We start from the raw sequence: 21,133 nt of genomic DNA, 5'->3' as shown, positions 1-21,133 counted from the left end.
TTGGGAAGAGGAGTACTTACTTTTTTTTTCAAAGCAGTATTTCAAAGTTCATCTTGTGGCATGTGTCTAAATTACCTTCCATTTAAATAATGAGCAATACTCCATTGTATATAAGCATCATGTTTAATATTTACATATTGGTAGACAGTTGGTTTGCTTTTGTCTTAGGAGTGTTGTAAATAGTGCTGCTATGCATATTGATGTACAAGTATCTTCAAGTTCTCTTTCTTCTGAGTACATATCCAGAGGTGCATTTATTAGATCATGTTGTTATTTTTGTGCTTACTATTTATAAGGAATCTCCATACTATCACAATGGCTATATCTTAAATCCCACCGATTGTTGTATATCCTAAACAACACTTAAGGAAGAAAAATTAAAAAAATAAAAAGCTTATTGGGGGTGGTTTGGAGAGATGGCTCAGGGCTTAAGAGCACTGACTGCTCTTCCAGAGTCACTGAGTTCAATTCCCAGCAACCACTTGGTGGCTCACAACCACTAATCTGATGCCCTCTTCTGGTGTGTCTGAAGAAAGCAACAGTGTACTCACAGACATAAAATCAATCTTTAAAAGAATAAAATAAAAAGCTCTTCACTGAGTCTTTCCAGAACAAGGGGCCACTCCTCCTTTCTTCTTGTACCTCATTTGATGTATGGATTATGTTTTGAAGCAGTATAGGGCAAAACCAGAACAGGGAAGTGGGAAGGGGTGGGTGGGAAGACAGGGGGAGAGAAGGGGGCTTATGGGACTTTTGGGGATGGGAGGGGGCTAGAAAAGGGGAAATCATTTGAAATGTAAATAAAAAATATATCGAATAAAAAATAAAATAAAAAAAAGCTCTTATTAACTAGCCATGGTGTTACAGATCTGTAATTTTAGCATTTAGGAGCTGGAGGCAGGATGATTAAGAGTTCAAGGTCAGTCTTAGCTAAATGGTGTGTTCAAGGCTAGCTTGAGCTATATATATGATACCCTGTCACAAAACAAAAAAGAAGTTAAAGATTAAATAGTAGTTCTTAGAAATAAAATAATTATAGTCTAATTGTGGTTTTCATTTTTATGCTTTTAATTACTAGTGATGTTGCTTTATTCTCCTTTTATAGACATTTTTTGGAACAGTGTATATTTTAAGTCTCTATTTGAGGTTCTGGCATGGTTTAGTTTTTGCCTAGGGCTGACTTCTGGATAATGAATACTGGTATCTCTCATATGCATGGTGGTCCTGTAGGACTGGGCCTTACCTGTACAACTTCATTTAACTAATTGCAGCAGTAAAGAAAGGCCTTACCTGTGTAGCGATGTTTGTGTCAGTGCATATGATTTGAAGCTTGAGGGGCCGTAAAGACCATAGCAAAGTCCTTTGCCCTCTTTATAATAGGTTTGTTTAGTTTTTTATTTGTTGAGATGTAGAAATTTAAGATAGTTTCTGATTATTAATCTTTTTAGTCAGGTATGGGGTTTGCAGATATTTTAACCACTCTAGAAGTTTCCTTTGTATTATGTTTATGGTGCTCTTTAATGCACAAAAGATTGGTTTTTCTTTTGGTGCCTGTGTGTCTTTGATAACAAATGCAGTGCCATGAAGCTTTTCTTTCTTTCTTTCTTCTAAGAGTTGATAATTTAGTTTTTACTTCATTTTGACCTCATTTTTACATTTTATGTTAACAGGATTATACAGTGGTACTCCCTGGAATCAAAATAAAGCAGAATTCAAAATAGCCTAACTTGTTTTTAGTAAGTGATTATTTATTTATTTATTTATTTATTTATTTATTGTGACAGGGTTTCTCTGTGTAGTCCTGGTTGTCATAGAACTCCCTTTGTAGACCAGGCTGGCCTGGCACCCACAGAGATCTTGCCTGCCTATGCCTCTTCAATACTGAGATTAAAATGTGTGCCACCACTACTCAGCTTTAGTGAGATTTTTAATATTAATTTCCCAATAATTGTTCCAAAGCTTGTTTCTATTTAAAAATAGTTTATTGCATTTATCTGTCTATGCACATGCATGTGCATGCATGTACAGTGTACACATTGCTTAGCCTCCTTGAGGAGGCTGGAGAAGAGCTTATAGCCAGTTCTCTCTTTCCACCCTGTAGGTCTCAAGGATCCAACTCAAGGTGTCTGACCTGGAGGCAGGTACTTTTTTACCCATTGAGCCATCTCACCAGCCCATATTTCTATGTATTTTTAAAGATGTATTTTATTTTAAATTATGTGTCTGTGTCTTTGTGGGGGTATGCCCTTGGAGGCTAGAGACCTCTAGATCAGATAAATCTAGTGCTGGGATTACAGGCAGTCTGTGCATCACCTGATATGGTTTGGTGGCAAAAGAACTCAGGTTGTCTGCAAGAGTAAATGCTCTTAATTCTGAGTCATTTTTGTTTAGCCCCTCTATGTACCTGGTTTTTAGAAGAAATTATTAAGGTAAATGTGTCTATGTGGACATTTACTTAGTGCATTTTTGACAAATACATATTACCACCCAATGAAGGAATCATTCCTCATTTTTCTCTGCTACCCTAGCAAATGACTAATCTGACTACTGTCATTAGAGGCTAGTTTGGACTCTTATAATTTAATAGACATGTTCACACCCAGACCCTTTAATAGGGCTTCTCAGCTCATGATTATTAAAAACATGAACAAAAAATGCTCTCCGAAAAGCCCCTCCCCTCAAAAAACCCCAAAGAAACAAAATCTCACATGAACTAAAAACGATTAATTTTAAGAACTGTCAATTAAAAATACTATTTCCCTAGAGTTGTGGCATACTTCTGAGTGGTGATTTGGCTACTTTACATCACTATTTAATAAGCAACAAACTTTTTTGCATGTAAAATTCTGCAGTGGAAATACTGACACAATCAAGTAAGCAGAACTTGAATCTCTGAAATGAGATACAATACAGTGAAAAGAAAATAGTAATAACCGATCTGCCTTTCTCTATTTCCATATCTACCTCTTAGATGTTAGCTTACTGCCCTGCTGTTATATACATGGACATTTGCTCTGTGTTGTCTTGTACCTATAGTCATTGCTTTGAACAGAAAACTTATAAAGTGGTACAATATTTAATTCTTACTTAATATTTGCTTTTAAAAAATGTTATAGTCTTCTCAGAAGGGAGACTGAACCAACAATACCAACCTTGTCTGATTTATTTATTGAGACAAGGTTTTACTATTCATCTTGGCTCTCCTAACTCTTGCTATATAGACAATGCTGGCCTCCAATTCCTAGAGACCACTTTCCTCTTCTGAGTGCTGGGATTAAGGGTGTGTGTCACTATTCTTGGTTCTTTAAAAAAAGCAGATGTGGTGTGTGTGTGTGTGTTTGTGTGTGTGTGTGTGTGTGTCTGTCTGTCTGTCTAGAATGTATAGCATGTCTAACCTGATTTCTATCCCCCCACCCAAAATGGCTTTATTGGGAGTTAGGGATGCCCTTCAGTCAGTGAAAATGCTCACTGTTCAAGCATGAGGACTTGAGAGTGGATTGGTAACACCCATGTAGAAAGCTGGGTGTGGCCGCACAGTGGTAGAGCACACCTTTAATCCCAGTGCTTGGGAGGCAGAGGCAGGTGGATTTCTGAGTTTGAGGCCAGCCTGGTCTACAGGGTGAGTTCTAGGTCAGCCAGGGCTACACAGAGAGACCCTGTCTCAAAAAACCAAAAAAAAAAAAAAAAAAAAGAAAGAAAAGAAAGCTGGGTGTGGTAGCGTGGAGGCAGGAACACTCAGGGGCTTGCTGCCTAGCTAGTCTAGCTGAATTGGCAAGCTCCAGGTTTGCTGAGAATTCTTTCTCAAAAAATCTAGAGGAGAATGAAGGAGGAAGAGACCTAGTTGTTGACCTGTGATCACCGTATGTACATGCACACATATGTATGTGTACCTGCACCACATGTAAACAAAGAAAGTACCTTTTTTGACATGTAGTTCACATATATTAAGTATTTGGACTATATAAGCTAGTGATTTTTTTCTCTTCAGAGAATTGCACAACTATCACCACAATTTTATAATGTTTTCATTATCTAAAAAAGAAACAATATTTCCTTCCCCTCTATCTTCTTTCTAACCACCAAGTTTCTTTTTAACATATATTTCTTTTAGATTAGCTCCCCTCCCCCATTTTTTGCGGCTGTACATGATGCATCTATGTGTGTATATTTGTGTGTGTGTGTGTGTGTGTGTGTGTGTGTCTGCGCGTGCAAGCATATGTCTGCATCAATATATGGAGGTCAAAGGACAACCTTGAGGGTCAGTTCTAGTCTTCTACCTTTTTTTTGAGATAGAATCTTTTTGTTTTTATGCCGATTATGCCAGGTTAGCTGGTCTTTGGACTTCTAGGGATTCTTATATTTCAGCATCCTGTTTCCCTGTAGGAGCACTGGGATTACAGACACTTACACTGTGTATATATTTTATGTGGATTCTGGGGCTTTGATCTCAGGTCCTTATGTTTGTATGGTACAGTATTTTTTTTCTTCTCCTGAGACAGGGTTTCAATGTGTAGCCCTGGCTGTCCTAGAACTTGGCCTGTAGATCAGAGACCAGGCTGGCCTCAAGCTCTCAGAGATCCCTCTGCTTCTACTTCTTTTTTGTTTTTGCTTTCCTTTTCTTTTTTTCCTTTTCTTTTCTTTTTTTTTCTTTTTGGTTTTTTTTTTTTTCCCCGAGACAGGGTTTCTCTGTATAGACCTGACTGTCCTGGAACTCACTCTGTAGACCAGGCTGGCCTTGAACTCAGAAATCTACCTGCCTCTGCCTCCCAAGTGCTGGGATTAAAGGTGTGGACCACCACTGCCCGGCCTGTAGTACAGCATTTTTATCCAATGAGTTATTTCCCAGTCCCTGATCAACTTTAAATTAAACAAACAAACTATATATACATACATATATGCATATATATACATATATATACACATACACACACACACATATATATATACACATATTAGTATATGTGCATGGTGTGTGTGTGTGTGCTGTAGCACATGTGTGGTAATCAGGATAATTATGTAGAGTCATTTCCTTCTGCCTTATGTGGGTTTTGGAGAGGAAACTCATGCCATTAAGCTTGTGTGGCAAGCACATTATTGCCCGTTTGGCCATCTCACTGATCAGCTGTAAAAAACACCAAACAAATGTGTTTTTAGGAGGGTCTCACTGTGTAGACCAGGCTGGCCTTGAACTCACAGAGATGTACTAGTCTCTTTCCCCATCCACTTTTCCAGTACTGGGACCAGTGGTCTGTGCCTGGCTAACTTTTTACGATGAAATGTATCAGTGAAATCATGTGGTATTTTATGCCTAGGTACACTTTGTTTACTTTATTTATGATAGTGTTCTCCAGTTTGATCCATATTGTCACAATTGACAGGAATTTTTTTTTCTGTTTTATTGTATTCATTGTTACATGAACCACATTTTCTCCATCCATCCAACTCCTGACAGTCTTAATCTAACACACTTCTAACCCTATTGTGAGGTAGATAATGTTACGTATATATTCAATAAAATATTATATTATTTGATAGGTACTCATATTTTATTTTTTTAAATGGATGTTTTGCATGTATGGGAGCGGGGAAGAAAGGAGAGACAGATAGGCAGACAGACAAATGTCTTGTGGAGTCCAGAAGATAGGGACTCTGATAGTCACCTTTACTTCATTACTGTACTTGATTTCATTGCACAAGTTTCATTTAAAACTGTATTGATTATTTTGTTTTGAGACAGGGTCTTGTTATGTTGCACAGGGTGACCTTGAACTTCAGGTCTTGCCTTAGCCTCCTGAGTGCTGAGATTTTAGGCAGTGGGTCTCAACCTGTGGGTTGCATGACTACTTAGGGATTGACCTAGTCAGGGTCACCCTGCTGTGAACAGACACCATGACCAAAGCAACTCTTAAAGGGACAACATTTAGTTGGGGCTGGCTTCCAGGTGCAGAGGTTCCAGTCCATTATCAAGGCAGGAGCATGACAGCATGGTGCAGGAAGAGCTGAGAGTTCTACTTCTTCATCTAAAGGCTGCTACAGAACACTGACTTCCAGGCAGCTAAGATGAGGGTCTTAAAGCCTGTGCCCAGAGTGACACACCTACTCTAGCAGGGGCCCCCCATCTTATAATAGTGCCACTCCCTGGGCTGAGCATATGGGTCATATGGGTCAAAGGACCCTTTCACAGGTGTTTCCTAAGACCATAGGAAAACACAAAATGTTTACATTATGGTTCATAACAATAGCAAAGTTACAGTTATGAAGTAGCTACAAAATGATTTTATGCAGATTAAGCAGATTGAGAACCACTGATGTAGTATCTTTAAAGTTTAATTAGATTTCATCTATATGTAGACCCATGATTTATATATAAATATGCTGCACAGCATTTACAAGTATTTCCTTAGGTTTCCTCCTGTTCCTTCTCAGTTCATACTTGAGATAATCACCATTTTGTCCTTTATTGCCAGAATGTCTTTGCAGGCTTTTTGTTTTGTTTTCTTTTATATGCATGACTTTCTCCATTTTTTTTTCCTCTTTGGAATCATTTGAGAATAAGTTAGAGGCACTGTATTTTCCTTCTAAATACTTGAGAATTTATTTTCTAAGAATAATAAAAGCAATCTCTCATGTATCAATAGCCTTATTTTTGAGACAGGGTCTCACTGTCTTACTCTTGGCACGCCTGTAACTCAAACAGATGTGTCTATCTTTGCCTTCCCAGTGCTTGGATTAAAGTATATACACAAAACAATCATTTTTATGTGTTCTTTCTATAGTCTACAGCTTGAGGCAAACTTCACCAAAGAATAAATTACAGCTGCTTAAGAATATCTTGAGAAAAACATTGTTTAACTTGTTAGCATATACTTTCAGTTTTTATCTTACTGACCATTAGAATTCCTCTGAAAGACTTAGGGTAAAATAGGAACTGGAATGATGAAAGGGCAATCATTCTTATCATTCTTTGGCATATAAGCATCAACTTAGTGTTTCTTTATATCATTTTTGTATTAGAATGTTTGATTTCAGTTTTTAATTTTTGTTTGAGACACTGATTTAAATTGTTCAATGAATTTTGGCTTTCCAAAAATTTCTGAAATGACCCTAAATATACTTTTGCTTTTTGTATTGTGTATTTAGGTGAAAGTGTTCTCAGTACAGACTACTATAAAAGCAAAATATCAATTGACTCTAAAAGATGTTAAGAGGCTCTGCATCTTGTGCTATCAAATCTTTGGCCATTGTAATTCTTTATGTAAAAGTAATCAAAAAAAAGTAATCAAACACCCATTTGTATGCAGATTTACTTTTACCTTTAATGAGTTATATGCATTCCATATAAAGTTTTTATGATTATTAGTAAATGTTTTACTTGTATACATGATTTCTATATATAAATTCCTGGGCACACAGAAATATTTCTTGGGTGAAAGGGTTGCAAGTAGAGCATGTTTAGGAAGCACTGGTTTAGCAGACAGATAAAGACAACTCTCTACTTCTAAATCCCATAGGTAAGCTGGCATTTCTTTACCTGTACCCAGCAGGTGTAATATATACCAAGATTATTTAATTTTTATGTTTGTTTGTTTTTCAAGACAGGATTTCTCTGTATAGCCCTGGCTGTCCTGGAACTCACTCTGTAGACCAGGCTGCCCTCGAACTCAGAAATCTGCCTGCCTCTGCCTCCCAGAGTGCTGGGATTAAAGGTGTGTGCCACCACCACCTGGCTGATTATTTAGTATTTTAATATTACTGACCATGACTTCATAATTAATTTTGGAAGAAAGCCTGGTGTTTTGGATATGCTAGGGAACTTTTAGAAAGTTACAGGCTGATGCATACACTGACCCCATGGACCAGTCTCCAGTCAGCTCTTCTCTTCCTGGCTCTTGTGTTTGCTCTGTGCCAGCTCTACCACAATATAAACTCACAGTGCAAAAATACTGGGCAAGGGGACTTCCTTACAACCCTGGCGCTTTTCTCCTAAGCTGATGCCAGCTCTGAGAATGGTGAGCTTAGTTAGGAATTTAATGGAAAGCCAATTTTCCTGACTTTCCCCTATTAGAAGAAACTGTCTCAGTGTTGAGATAAAGGTTAGGGATGGCAGTGTCTAAGAGAGGAGTAGAAAATAGTGCCTGGCTTGAAGATATTTTTAATAAATGTTTGACTTTTGAATGAATAGGTTATTCGCTCTGTTAATTTCTGAAAATGTCATTAGCTTTAGCACATCTAGAACAACATTTGATGCTGCCAGGCTTTTAATTCAGTGGCCACTCACTTGTTTGGTAAGTAATTTGTGTTAAGTGCTTACTGTTGCCAAGATATCCTCTTCCAAGACTTTTGTATTTCTATACACTGTGTATCTTTGTGGTTCAGCAATTGTTTTATTTTTTTACTTTTCCTTTCAGAAAACTTTGAAATTTTATAAAATGCCGGCTTTTAGAACAGTGGTTCTTAATCTTCCTAATGCTGTGACCCCTTAATACAGTTAGTTTCTCAAGTTGTGGTGACTTCCAACCATAAAAGTATTTTCGTTGTTACTTCATAACTATAATTTTGCTACTGTTATGAATTGTAATAGAAATATTATCCTGATATGCAGGATATTTGATATGCAAATCCTGTGAAAGAGCCATTTGACACCCAAAAGGGTCGTGACTCATATGTTAAGAACTGCTGTGTTTGTTTGTTTGTTTGTTTGTTTGTTTTGGGTTTCCAAGACAGGGTTTCTCTGTATAATAGAGCCCTGGCTGTCCTACAAATCTATGTAGACCAGGCTGGCCTCAAACTGGGAGATCCACATGCCTCTGCCTCCCAAGTGCTAGGGTTAAAGGGATGTAGCACTACCACCAGGCTCAAGAACCTCTGTTTTAAAGTATAAAATTTTGGTGAGTAATGGCATTACATTTAATTTTTAGGTCTGAAGTAGGTAGCAGAATACACTACACAAATTTATGCTAAAGAGACCTTGTTATTGAATAATGATATCAATATTTATAAAAGTCTGGTTTTTGGTTTATAATTCTTTATTTGGCATCATGCTGTACTATACAAATGCCACTGTGGGTATATACCTTTATGAAATCAGTCTTTGATTTGGAATTATACACACAATTTTGGTCATACCAATGAAAAGTTGGTATTGATTTTTGAGCTTAGGTGTGAAATTTTCTTGGTAAATTGAGTAAGGCTGTAACTAAGTTGTCTTATGTTTTTCTAGAGAACTTGCCCAGGACTGGCTATATGATTTACCAGGAACTTTTGTTCAAAAATTATTAGGGATTTTAAGATGTTTACAGAAGAACATTTAATCAGGTTCTGGGCTCTGCGGAGATATACAGGTCATTTGTCCTTGAAGCTAGCTGTGTTTGGTTTTTGTGCTCATTTCTTTATAACATGTGAAATATTTGATAAATAAAACTAGAATTTTTTGTCGTTTTAAACTAATTTTTGACTATATTAGATCGCTTATATTGTTTACTTTCCTTCTTGCCTTCCTTATGCCATCTCTTCAGATCTTTTTTTTGTTTGTTTCCTTTTTGATTCTTGAGATCAAACCCATTGCCTTGTACAAACTAGGTGGGGACCCCGCTACTGAGCTACCGTCTTAATTCTTCATCTTATTGTGAGTGAGAAGTTATAAAGAATGAACTCAAACGTGTACTTTTGTCAATAAATTATGATAAGACTTAAGAAACTAAGTTTTGTTAAATGTTCAGTATCTCATGGGCATTAACCGACAGTTATTAGGAAAAGTGTTTTGTAGTCATTTGATACAAGAAATAGCAAACAAAGGATTTCTCATCTAGGTCCCAGTAATTCTTTCTCTTTGTTGTTTTTAAACGTGTTACACCATAAATATGATTTATTTTTCAGGACTCTGTTTCTGGTGACTCAGTTAAAGCTTAAACAAGTAAATGGGGGTGGCTGGTGGGGGAGGGGAGTCTGGCAGAATAATTTTACATAATTAAAGGAAGAACGTGCAGGGCAGTGGTGGCGCACACCTTTAATCCCAGCATTTAGGAAGCAGAGGCAGGCAGATTTCTGAGTTCGAGGCCAGCCTGATCTACAGAGTAAGTTCCAGAACAGCCAGGGCTGCACAGAGAAACCCTGTCTCGAAAAAACAAAACAAACAAAAAAGAAAAAGAAAAAAAAAAGAAGGAAGAACGTAGCAGCAACTTGGGGATCTTGAGGACTAAAAGTTGTAGTGTTCTGTCCATAGTTTTGAAAGGTCTCTTAATATTGGTATAATTTTCTTAGGATTTTCCTGATTCATGACTCTACGGGTCATAGTCTCCTTTTCCTCCTGATTCTCTCTAAATTATTTCTGTAGCGTTCCCTAGGCCAAATGAAGTAGCTATTCTGTTTAAATAGTGAGGTGGAATCAAATATTTCTTTTTCTTTCTTTCTTTCTTTCTTTTTTTTTTGTTTGTTTGTTTTTTGTTTTTTGTATAAGGCTGGCTGTCCTGGAACTCACTCTAAACCAGGGTGGCCTTGAATTTAGAAATCCTCCTGCCTCTGCCTCCCAGAGTGCTGGGATTACAGGCGTGCACCATCACCGCCTGGCTCAAATAGTTCTATTCTAATAACTTAGCTATTTGAAAAATTAACACAAGGGATTTGATGAGTTTATTTTAGCTAGAAAAGCAAATCCATAAAAACAAAGTGATAGTAATTAGGAGAGATTCAGTTTAGTAGGATGAAAAAATCTAGAATATGGATAGTGATTTTTCTAGATACTAATGGTACAGCAGTGTGAATGTCCATTATACTATGTACTTAAATATGCATTTTAAGTTAAAAATAACTATTTTTTAAATGAAACAATGAAAAAGTTCACTTTAAATGTACACACTGTGTCAGTTATATGCTGATTGGATTTTTTTCCCTTCTTTTGAAATAGGGGTCTCACTATGTAGACCAAGCTGGCCTGGAACTCTATATAGAGATCTGCCTACCTTTGCCTGAGTACTGGGATTAAAGGCCTGGAACAGAGAGTAGGACTTCTGATTAAATTTTAACAGAAAGATATTCAGCATAGATATCTAGGTATCTTTTATTTACAGATAAAACAGGTTGCCTAGTTTTGAAAAGCAGTTTGTTTTACAATATGAGAAGTGGTAACAAGCAAGAAATGGGTTTTTTTCTTAAACTTTACAGAAGATAGTAAATATTCACAGTGACACTTTAATGTGCTTACTGCTAAATAATGTAAGGCATGGAGGACCATATTTATTATTACTTGGAGTTTGACAACTGGAAGAGTGCATGGGGCAAGAGCAAGCCAGTGGGTTAGCTTGATGTCAATGGGGTTTGACACTATGGAAACAGGGAGTGACATAGTCAAAGTGTATTTTCAAAGAGCAGCTTGGTAGGCTTGAAATCTTACTGTTTTTGAATAACATGCATACCACATTATGTGGTGCGTGTGTGCATGTCTATGTATGTGTGTGTGCGCATGTCTGTCTTTCTAAGTGTGGGGTCTGCTGCAGTTAGGTACTTCACAATCATGTACCCTGTGTCCAATGGACATTCTTCTTTTCTTTTCCTGAATAGAGTATTATTTATTTAGTGGTGGAAATCATTGCCTAAGTTTGCCTTGATCTGAAATCTTCCTGTGTTACCCTCCCCCCAAAAAAAAACACATCCGACTGGTCTCTGTTTTTGATGTATAATCATTGTCTTTGGTTACTCTATAAGACATGCAGATTACTCTATAAGGCATGCAGAATGGGTTTCTGTTTGGCTATTTTGTCATCTTGAGACTACTTCACCAATATTTGTATAAGTTTATCTCTTGAAGTAGCCTCCTGATTTTCTAACTGATTTCGTAATAGCTGAAGAGGTTTTTAAGGCTATGGTTCTGGATTTTGTCTTCTGTGTGAACTCAAGATTGTTTAAACTTTTCTGAATTGCTGACTTAAATGTAGTTATTTAAAAGCACAAGAGAGAATTCTTTTTACTTAACAACTTTGATTAGCCCTTATTTAACTTGATAATTTTGATTTCCTTTTTATAAATAAAACATAGTGTGATAAACTCGTTTTGGCATTAGTTAAGAAGTTCTTCCCCCCTCCCCCTTGTATGTATTAGGATAGTAGACATATGTACTCTTCTGCTTACATGATATAAATATTGTAAAGAGTGATTGTTTGTTTGTTTGTTTGTTTTTCTGAGTTGAGTATGTGTTGAAGATGCTGATTTCTGGTCTTTTGGCTTTAAATATTCTAAGGAGGACTGTTTAAAGAGGCTAGGTCTTTGAGTTTGTTTCATAAACAGAGACCTCATTGTGGTATGTGGTTATTGGAGCTTATTGGAGTTTTTATTGGCTTGTTTTCAGAAATACGAGTAGCCCCCTACCTAATTGCCAGAATATAAATTTTAACTAGGCCAGTAGAAGAGTAGGCTCTTTCTATTGCACACAGACTTTACCTTGTGTGTTTTATTTGAGTGTGCTCTTTTCTGAATGCATTTACAGACTGGAGAGGTACGCAGTTTGTTTTGTATGTGCTAGGTAAGTACAACAGGTTCAGAAATCTTTTTTGGATTTATTTATTTTTATTTTATGTGTGTATTGGTTTGCTTGCATTTTTGTCTGTATACCACATGTGTAATTGGTGCCTATAGAGGAGAGAAGAAGGCATCCTGTCCCCAGAACTGGAGTTACAGAGAGCTGCGAGCCACCGTTTGGGCTGACAGTTTAATCCAAGCAGTGGGCAAGAGTGAGAAGTGCTTTCTGAGCTATCTGTTTAGCCCCAAGCACAACAGTTTGTAAGTGTGATGACACAAGTTCAAAGTTTATTTCTTTACTTGTTTGTTTGTTTGTGTTTCCCTGTGTAGCTCTGGCTGCCCTGGAGCTCTGTAGACTAGGCTGGCCCAAACTCGAGAGATCTGTCTGCCTCTGCTTCCCAAGTGTTGAGATTGAGGGTATGTGCCACCACTGCTAGGCTCAAAATTTAAACTTTTATTTTTAATTTGTAGGCTGAAAGGATGGGTATGCATTTTCATTGAGCTTTCTGGTCCTTACCTATCTTAGATTGATGCAGATTGAACCCGTGGTTTCATGCATGCAAGGCAAGCACCTTTCCGGCAGAGCCGAATCCTGTCTTGACCATTTGGACACCTGTTACTGTACATAAAACTCAAGACTCAACCCACAAAAGGGGCAAGCAACCTTATCACTCCTAATAAAATAAACATAACTAGTGTGCGGATCAGCATGGTTTAGAGGTATCTATTTTTCTTTCTTTCTTTCTTTCTTTCTTTCTTTCTTTCTTTCTTTCTTTCTTTCTTTCTTTCTTTCTTTCTTGTTGTTTTGTTTTTGTTTTGTTTTTGTTTTTTGTTTTTGTTTTTGTTTTTTTGGATTGTTTTTTTTTTTCCAGACAGGGTTTCTCTGTAGAACCCTGGCTGTCCTGGAACTCACTCTGTAGACCAGGCTGGCCTTGAACTCAGAAATTCGCCTGCCTCTGCCTCTCAGAGTGTTGGGATTACAGGCATGTGCCACTACTGCCTGGCTTTTTTTTTTTTTTTTTTTTTTTTTTTTTTAAGTTTCCAAGGCAGGGTTTCTCTGTGTAGCCCTGGCTGTCCTGGTACTCATACTGTAGACTGGGCTGGCCTTGAACTCAGAATCTGGCTGCCTCTGCCTCTCAAGTGCTGGGATTAAAGGCTTGTACCACCAACTGCCCGGGGCGGTATCTATTTTTTTAGGTGTGGTTTTCTTTCATACTTTTTTAAAAAATTAAATGTTAAAAGGTATAGGAGTTCCTAGAATTTGTGTTTAATATGTCAAGTGTCTAGAGAAGATAGGAAAATCAGACATGTTATTGAACATGGACATAGTTTTGGGGTTCCTTTAGCAAGCTGACTGCCAGATTAGGCTTTTTTTCCTCCTTTTTTTTTTTTTTTTTAAGGTGAGAGGCTTAGGGCGTTAGTTAGAGCATTAGACATTTGCTTTGTGGGAAGACTCGGGAGCAAAAAATGCTGGTATAAGTGGTGTCAGTTTGGCAGGTTTCAAAACTATACTGATGGTTTTATAAATTTTTTCTAGAACTTTAGTGGCCTTTAAAACTGTGTTTGTCTTTGAAATATAACTTAAAGATTGATTTTCTTTATTTTTCTGAGTATATAAGAAATAGTTCTTTTGATATAAATACAGTATCATATTTAATTTTTTAAAAAATTAAATGTTAAAAGGTATAGGAGTTCTTAATTTAAACGTTATTAAACAATCCTTTTGAGAACCTGTTTATCATAGGGACAGGTATTTTAAGTCTTTTACCTAAGAAAATTCACTTAAATTTTTTTTTCTGAATATTAGGAACAGAGTGGATAGATTTTATGGCTTAATGTTAAGTAAAATGTTAAGGCAGGAGAAGTCACTATAAACTTACTATTAGGTAAATTTAAGTTTCCATGAAGTTGTGGGATTTGAATTGTGTTTCTGTTTGAGTAGAGTATTTGGTCTGTGAGTTGAGGTGGGGAGAAAGAACTTGCACAAGCGTCCCAACCACTCTGTCCTCCGCACCAAGGGCGTGTAAGGAAGGCCCTTCCCAGAGCTATGCCATGGAAGTAAAAGAGAAGCAGAAGTCAAGAGGTTTTCCAGTGCTACAGATAGTCTTTCTGATGTGTCTACTGAATTAGAAATAACAAATAAGCTCTGATACTTAGACAAATTGATCCTACATGGCTATAATTAAATTAATTTCTAGTGATGCCATGCTAGATTTCCTATCATTTTTTTCTTAATAATTGAGACGTGAACAGCCTTAAAAAAATAATTTTAGGGTCTGGAGAGGTGACTTAGGAAGTGAAGAACACTTCTTGCTTTTCTGCAGTATCTGGGTTCATTTCCTAACAGCTGTATGGCAGCTCATAAGCATCTGTAACTCTAGTCCCAAAAGGTCTGAAGCACAGAAAAGGAAAGCACAGGAAAATATCCATGCACATAAAATAAAGGGGGGAAAATTTAAATGATACTTAATTCGTGTGTGTGTGTGTGTGTGTGTGTGTGTGTGTGTGTAAGCAGGCTTGGGTCCATTGTATGGGCACTAGGAGCTGACAGTCCTTGTGATTGAGCAGCAAATGTTGTTAACTGCTGAGCTCTCTCCAGTCCTAGACATTTTTGTTCTCCGTAAATTATGCACCTCCCCTTTTAAAAAATAGGGAACATTTTTCATTTTAGATGTTAAGTTAAGCCTTACAACTTAAGTGTTGCCTTACAGTGTGTGTAGTGTGTGTAGGGCTGTATACTTGCTAGTACACATGTATTAAGAAGCTGAAGGTTGGCATGGCTGTCTTTATTTCCACCTTATTTTTTATACAGAGCCCCTGACCCTCGTCCTTGTCTCTACCTCCTCAGCACAGGTTTGTGATATTGCATTAGCTTTTAAATGGGAGCTTGGAATCCAAATTGAGGTCTTTACTTAGACCACTGAGCTATCTTCCTGACTCCAAAATTGGTTTTTAATTTTTTAAAAAAGATTTATTTATTTTATGTATATGGATACACTGTAGCTGTCTTCAGACACACCAGAAGAGGACATCAGAAATTATTATAGATAGTTATGAGCCATCATGTAGGAATTGAACTTAGGACCTCTGGAAGAGCAGTCAGTGCTCTTAACCACTGAGCCATCTCACCAGCCCTGGTTTTTAATTCTTAATTTCAATAGTAAAGTGATCCCTTCCCTCTTTATAGGGGAAGTCAGAAAATAGCATTATAGATTACTTGTGGAACTTCCTTATAATTCTGTTAATGGCTTAATACATCTAAGTCAAATGGGAAAAGAAAAAGAATATATCACAGAAGTAATTATAAAGAGCAAGTCAGAAGAATGTATTATCTTTACATTTTTGAAGGTTTAACTTTTTAAAAAGTAAAGTGTATGTAGTTATTGTATGGTTTTTTGGTTGTTGTTGTTGTTTTGTCTTTTTTTTGTTGTTGTTCATTTTTTGAGGCAAGGTTTCTGTTTAGCCCTGGCTGTCATGGAACTCTCTTTGTAAACCAGGCCAGTGCTGAACTCAGATATATGCCTGTTCTGCTTCCTTCCCTTTAAAATGTTTAAATTTAAAAGAAAAATCCTTGTAAAATTAGTTATTTTAATGGTCACCAATCAGATTTGCCTTCGTTTGAATATAGATAATCTTTTCTGTGACTTCCTGGTGCTGCCTTACTTCCTTAAGACAGGAAAGTAATAAGGTGCTTGTAAGATGTGGACAAATCTTAGTATCTAAAAAGGCAAAGCAGAGTTAGTTACATTGGCGTTACTTTTGTTACATTTGGAGGTCTACAGTTGGAAAAATTGCTGCCAGCATTTCAGCTACTCCTTGAAGACAAGTGATCTTCATTGTTGATCAGCAACTGAAATCCTATTGCAGAACACCCTTGGAAGAGTGTATTCATGCCGGGCGGTGGTGGCGCTTGCCTGTAATCCCAGCACGCTGGGAGGCAGAGGCAGGCAGATTTCTGAGTTCGAGGCTAGACTGCTCTACAGAGTGAGTTCCAGGACAGCCAGGTCTATCCAGGACAAGACAGGGCTATACCTTGTCTTGAAAAAACCAAATCCAACAAAACAAAACAAAAAAAAAAACCCTACAAACAAACAAACAAACAAAAAAGGAAGAGTGTATTCAGAATTTCCCCATGTTTAAAAAAAGAAATTTGTATAATCCCTGAGCCACATACTCTACACCACTTGTCTAATTCCAGAATTATACTAGAGTAGTTCTTTGGTTATTTTCTGCTGAAACCAGACATTTCCTTTTAGAAGTGACATTTGAATACTCAAAGCAACTTGCTACCAGTGTATGTTCTTTGATATGGAATTGTAACATGGGGTCTGGCTGTTTCTGACAATTTAGGTGTTTTTCCCCCCAAGAGAAGGACGGTTGTTTTTGTGGTGGGCATGATAACAGTTAGCTGCTTATCTATGCCCCACAGCTGGCAGAGAAATGCAGTAAACTAATCTTGAAACTGCATCCAGGGCTTTGACTACTGTTAGTCATTAGTGTCTCCAGAAAGGTAAAAGACACACAGGGTCTGGTTTTGATTTTAAACCAGTGCTTAATGGTTTCACTGCATCGGGCACTGACTTCTTCTGTATGTACCATTGTTTGTCTTTACAAAGCATGCTTGTAAATAAAATGTCACAATTTAAGAAAGTCACATTCAGTGCTACACAGGATAGGAACTTTATCGCTGTGTGGGTATGCCCCACCCACAAGTGCGCTTAGGTGAGAGGCCCTTCATTACTTACCATGGGGAGTGCATACAGCCACTCTTGAACTGCCTCCTTGTTTCTGTTTTCATTCATTCTTGATTTCAGTAGCAAAGGCTTCAAAGAAAACTTTAAATTCGGGGAATAAGCTTTAATCAGTCATTTCATTCAGTTATTAAATGTGTGGGTTTGGGTTAATTCTTGTGATTAAATAATTTTCCTACCATTGAGTAATCCTAGTAAGCATGCTACTGAAGTATAGTTTGGGATGTCAGCAGTGTTAATAACCATAGTAAGGAAGCACTGAGATGGAGGGAGAGAATGTCACCGTGTAATGTCACTTGTGAAATGCTTCTTAAAGCTTAACTCCACTGAGTTTTTTGTTTTTCTCTTTCTCTTTTTCTTTTTTGTCTTGTCTGGTTGGGTTTGTTTGTTTTGAGACAGGGTCAGACTTTCTTGGAACCCGTTTTTAGCCAAGGATAACTTTAAACTTTGTATCCTTCTGCTTCTACTTCAGAATGCTAGGCTTAGAGGCGAGTGGCATGCTGGGATTTGTGCAGTTCCGGGTGTTGAACCAGGGCCTTTCTTTGCTCATGCTTGGCAGAAATTGTTAGCCGAGCCACAATCACAGCCACGAATGTTTAAATGTTGCCTCTATACTTAATTGTGTCTGAATCTGTTTCTTATTATTTATAAGCAAGAACTTTTGTTTTCATTTTGGTGGAAAATAAGAGATTATTTAAAAATGAAGGTTTAATATTTCCCTCTTAAAGTTTTGAACTCAGTCTTCATTTGAAAAGTGAGACAGGAAGGTCTAAAAAGCATTCTGTTTTCCCCCCAAACATACCAGAGTCAACAATATCTACTTACCCACTCTCCACCCCTAAATATTTAGGAGGCATAGCGTCTCTTTAGATTTTCTTTATTTGTTTTAACTTGGTTTGTTTTCATATTTAATTTAAAAAATTATCAGTGATATATACAAATGGTGTACCTCCCTGCCTTTGTTGAAGCCAGTGTGCCAGGTTTCATATAATTAATTACATAAACTAGTTCCCGTGGGAATTGAATGTGTGTATTCCTTCAGACCTTTAAGTTGTTACCTAATCACCTTCCAGTGTAACTGCATGGTAATATACACTACGGTGGTATTTAAAATCAGGTATATTGATCTTTACACTCCATAGGACCCCCATCCCCTCGCATGGGTGTGGGTGTGGGTGGAGCTGAGTGGGCATGAAGGGAGCCAGAGATTGTCTTTGGTAATTTCCCATGATTGCTTATCCAGTTTATTTTTTGAGAAGGTCTTTATCAAAACCTGAAGCTCACTAATTGGGTAGACTGGCAGGCCGGCAAGCCCCAGGGATCTTCCTGTCTCCGCCTTCTCAATTCTGGGATTATAGGCATGTGCGGCCACATCTGTCATTTTACATGAATGTTGAGGGTCTAACTTTGGGTGCTGAACTATGTCCTTAGCCCAGGACTATTTCCTACTATAAATAAAATTACATTCACACGGCAATTCGTGCGTGCGTACGTGTGTGCATGTGTGTGTGTGTGTGTGTAATAGAAATTTATATCTTATTGAAAGAGATTCAGAAAGATAGATTTTTTTTGCCCCTCTAGACCTTAGTTATAGAATTTAGGATAATGCTAATGTATACGGATTAGCTTTAAGTTACTCTATCTCTGTCCCATCATCCCCTGCTTTGATTTGTGCCTCATTTATTTAAATATCCATTATAGTTAGATCTTTTGATTAATTGTTTGGATTTAACATAGCTACGTTATATCCTGTTTCAATGAACAGGAGAATATTGAAGGAGGGCACTATTAACAATAACTATTATTATTCCCTGAAGTATTTGTGATGTCATGGTGTAGGAGAGCTTCTTTCAGACCCACCTTTATATAGCCCTTCTCTGGCATTGTCCTTAGGAATGCCCAGGATTTTGCTTGGTTGGCTCTTGTCACAGTGATGGTCCACTCACTCACTAAGGAGCTGTTTGAGTGTGGTTACTGAGGAGTCATTGCTGGTACAGAGCTGATCTGCTTTAGTCTTTTTGTTGAGTGTTGCTCTTGTCTGATTTATATAGTACCATAAACTGGTTGTTCTTTTTTTATTTTTGAGATGGAGTCTTGGTATATGGCTTAGGTTAGACATGAACCTGCAGCAGTACTGCAGCCTTAGGCTCTTAAATGCTAGGATTACAAGTGTGTATTACAGACTCATATTTCATTCTTATCCATAGACTTAACCTGTGTCTTGAATTTAATCCTATACATGCCTAATTACTTGAGAAGTCACCAGCATACCATTATTTTGCCTCTTAAACTTTGTCCTTCATTTTCTAGTTCTTTGAATTTTAGTGCTCTGTCTTAGTTATGTTATTTCATATATTTTAAGTAATAATCTTGTGCCAGATATGGTAGCTCAGACCCACAATCCCAGCTCTCAGTAGGCTAAGGCAGCAGAGCACCATAAATTCTAGTCTAGTCTCTAGTTACATGGTGAATACCAGGCTAACCCTGGGCTATAGAGTGAAACCTTATTACAAACAAAACCAACTAAACAACACTGCTCCCCCCTCCCAAATATAACTTCAAAACTAAAACCAAGTCCAAAAAACAAGCTCAAAAGGATGTATGTCTAAATCCTAAGAGAATGTGCCACAATTGGGTAGATTTAGTTCTCTTATCTCTGTGAAGCTCAGATTGTTGCCTATTGACAGGAGTAGTTTTTCTTTTTCCCCTTCTTTTTGTGTAGCCGTGGCTGTCTTGGAACTCATTCTGTGTGTAGATTGACCAGGCTGGGCTCGAACTTACAGAGATCCGCCTGCCTCTGCCTCTCAAGTGCTGGGATTAAAGGACATGCCACTACTGCCCAGCTAGGAATTCTTTATGATTGTAGTTGTATACCCATTACTTTAATATCCTAAAAAAATGAATAAGATCCTTTGGTAGAAGTGAGTTCTATGCACAAAAGACCTTTCACTAGAAGTTGCACCTAGGGTAGAATGGTGGTGACAGCAGTAAAGGGTCCCCTGCCCAGCTGTGGGAGGTGGCTCTTGGTGGACTGAGGGACTCACTATGAGAACTCACATAGGAGCATCCTAGGTTTCTGATCCATGTAAGAAGCAAAGCTGTGTATCCACCAAGAGTCTAGACAGTTGGTGGGAAAGCTTAACCGGGGCTCTTGAGTGGCCCAAGCTGACGATGGGATATTTGTTTCTTTTGCAGATTTCCTTGTGAAACCTTGTAGAAAACAAAGTTCTCAGGACGCTATTCATTTGGTAAGTTTGTTTTTCTCCTGCAATCACTCTGCTGATTTGAAGCAGGGAAAATGTATTTACAGATTAGTTTTGTGACAGTTTATCCCTGTTCATTTTCATTAAGACCCAGGCCAGATTACCTTTTTTGTATCTGCTTGCAGCATAAAGCAATGTGCTTTATGCCTGAAATTGTGTAGGATAGTTGTAGTTTTGAGATAGACAATAACTCTTTTGTCTATTTATCATTCTTGAACTTTTAACGTTTGTGTATGTGTGTGAGCGTGTGTGCGCATGCAAGAACGTATGTGCAAAGACTAGAAGAGTGTTGGATTCTCAGGAGCTGGAGTTACAGGCAAACTATTGATCATAAAAAGATAATTATGCTGCTGAGAATACTGAATATATCACATGAAGCTGAGGCTCACAGAAATAATACGACTTACCCTTACAGTCATAACTTCAGTATAGGCCTGGCATTCCTAATCCCCAAACCCACACTCTTAAGTGTTCCAAAGCCTGGGAAACAACAACAATAACAACAACAACAACCACCCACCCACCCTAAAATCCGAACCTTGCCATTTTGGCGAATTTTTTTACTAAGGGATGCTCCCACTTGTGCACAACATAATCAGGACTCAGAAC

At 37.6% G+C, this 21,133-nt stretch overlaps 1 protein-coding gene across 7 annotated transcripts in view; it reads left to right on the top strand.

The window, feature by feature from the left end:
• The window catches only part of Mtmr3 (myotubularin related protein 3), a 103,256-nt gene that overhangs the window by 28,839 nt on the left and 53,284 nt on the right, over positions 1-21,133 (top strand). For 4 of the 7 annotated variants that reach the window (XM_052199613.1, XM_052199612.1, XM_052199611.1 and 1 more), the window contains exon 2: positions 20,457-20,509. The gene's annotated coding sequence lies outside the window, so the exon portion shown is untranslated. Of the gene's footprint in view, positions 1-1,670; positions 1,737-2,117; positions 2,142-13,208; positions 13,231-20,456; positions 20,510-21,133 lie in introns of those variants that run through there. The other 3 variants (XM_052199609.1, XM_052199608.1, XM_052199610.1) reach the window with 3 other exon arrangements.

Source organism: Apodemus sylvaticus, chromosome 11 (genome assembly GCF_947179515.1).
Source record: "Apodemus sylvaticus chromosome 11, mApoSyl1.1, whole genome shotgun sequence".
NCBI classification, from domain to species: Eukaryota; Metazoa; Chordata; class Mammalia; order Rodentia; family Muridae; genus Apodemus; species Apodemus sylvaticus.
Note: the sequence above shows the minus strand (reverse complement) of the source record. Positions and strands in the feature narration are given on the sequence as shown.